This window comes from Juglans regia, chromosome 10, assembly GCF_001411555.2.
Source record: "Juglans regia cultivar Chandler chromosome 10, Walnut 2.0, whole genome shotgun sequence".
Lineage (NCBI taxonomy): Eukaryota > Viridiplantae > Streptophyta > Magnoliopsida > Fagales > Juglandaceae > Juglans > Juglans regia.
In genome coordinates, this window is record NC_049910.1 from 8,106,050 (window position 1) to 8,107,970 (window position 1,921).

The 1,921-nt window shown below is 35.8% G+C and overlaps 1 long non-coding RNA gene across 1 annotated transcript; it reads left to right on the plus strand.

Moving 5' to 3' along the window:
- The first annotated feature begins 641 nt into the window (after positions 1-641).
- Positions 642-1,581, plus strand: LOC108985895. The gene is made up of 2 exons (XR_001995269.2): positions 642-1,162; positions 1,282-1,581. It is a non-coding gene; the product is annotated as an uncharacterized LOC108985895 (long non-coding RNA).
- Positions 1,582-1,921: the final 340 nt, after the last annotated feature.

Genomic DNA, 1,921 nt, shown 5'->3' on the forward strand with positions numbered 1-1,921 from the left:
ATTAAGGGCCCGTTTGAAATTAGTTAAATTAAAGTAAACGCTAGTCAAGACGCCTTCATGTGGAATATTGCCATTCATGTGTAAGCAAAAACTGAGTCTGGTCTATTTAGGCTGCAATATTGATAGTTTCTTGTAATTTTCTTAGAAGTTTCTTGAGGACTTGATAATTTATAGGCTACCATTCTTCTCTTTTGGTCATGAGGGGTCGAAAATAATCGACAACAATCATGTAGATTTTAGAATGTACTTGTCATGTGTTGAAAGTTGTCGTTTCGATTTTCAAAACGCCATTCAACGCTTTAAATTTTCTTCATATATAAAAAAATTATCAACCAAATTAAAAGTTTCGTCCTCTTACTAAAAAATAAAATAAAATCTGTTAAAATTTATAAGGGTATTCGATCGTAAAAAGTAGTCCCAGGACACAGTGTTCCTATTAGCTAGCTAGGGACATGTATCAAACGTGTCACACGCATCCCGTATTCCCCAAGCATTTTTAATTCCCAGAACAAAAGTCTACTTTGGAGTCTAGCCCCCTTGACCCATTGATCAACTATCGATATTCGTCTACGTTCTGGGTCTCCAAATACCCAGTGGCTACTTAATTAATTCGATGTGTCCAACACGTTCAAGGAAAAAACACAAAAGAAAAAGCAATTCATGAACAGTATCATGGTCTCTCTCTCCTTATTGCCCAACTTCCTCGTAATAGCTACCGAGGTTTGCTGCAATTAAACTATGCAGTTTATAAATAGGGTCGAGTTCATGATGTCAGTTGTACTTATGCATGGTAGCAGAAGCAATAAAAGAAATTAGCAGTAACCCTTTTCATGGCTTCCTTAACCACAGCTTGCCTATTGGCACTACTACTCACTGCTTCTCTATCTCTGCCCATGGAGATCACAGCAGTCCGTTTCCCATCTCCACAACATGGGATTCCTGCACCCCCTAAGAAACTCTCAATTCCATCCCCATCACCATTACCCACCATCTTTTCTCCACCTCAACCCCACCACAAATCTCAACCACCTCCAAAATTTGATGATGAAACTCCTCCTCCTCCTCCGCCGCATCGCTCTGGCTCAAAGAGGGCACTGCCCCCGGGAAAGATGTACTATTTGCCTCCATTTCCAGGAATCTGATAAGATCCTGGATGAAAGCAGTAAGTCATATATATATATATATATAGTTATAGTTATAGCTATAAAATGGAACACATGAATAATCCATGCACGCATGAGAATATATGATCTCAACTGATGAGACGTTTCCTTTGTGCAGCAGGGATGCAAATATATGTGCATGTCAATTATATAATAAGCGTTCTTATACAAGCTAGAATAATGAAGGTGAAGGCGGTGGTTCTATCTGCAAGCTGTGTATACTTGCAGCTGCTGGCATGCTGCTGTGAAAAAGTTACAAAAACACAAGTTGCAAGGGAAGATCAGAGAAATGAAGTACTTTATATGCTAATTATAGGCTTATTGCTGTTGTGAAATAAGTTACAAAAACAAATGATACGATTGTTGTGTAAGCAGTGAAGAAGAGAAATAATTTAATAAAGATATATTGTTTTATATATATGCCACAGTGATGTTGTTAGTCTTCATCATGAGTCATTTGTTATAATAGTTGGTTAAAAAGGACTTTTCTCATGCTCCAGTTAATTAATTTGCAATATTTTTTTTTTCCTTTTCAGAAATGTTGCGAGAAAGCCTTTACACCTAACCAACATGTGTTTTGTTATTTTTGTATGCACTTTTATTTAAATATACACATATTTAAGTATTAAAATATAATGACAAAAATAACAAATCACATATTGATTAGATAGACGTGTGTGATGTAAGATTTTCATATAGAATTAATATTTTCTGTCTTTCTATCCAACCTATTAATTAATCATATATAGAGAACAAAA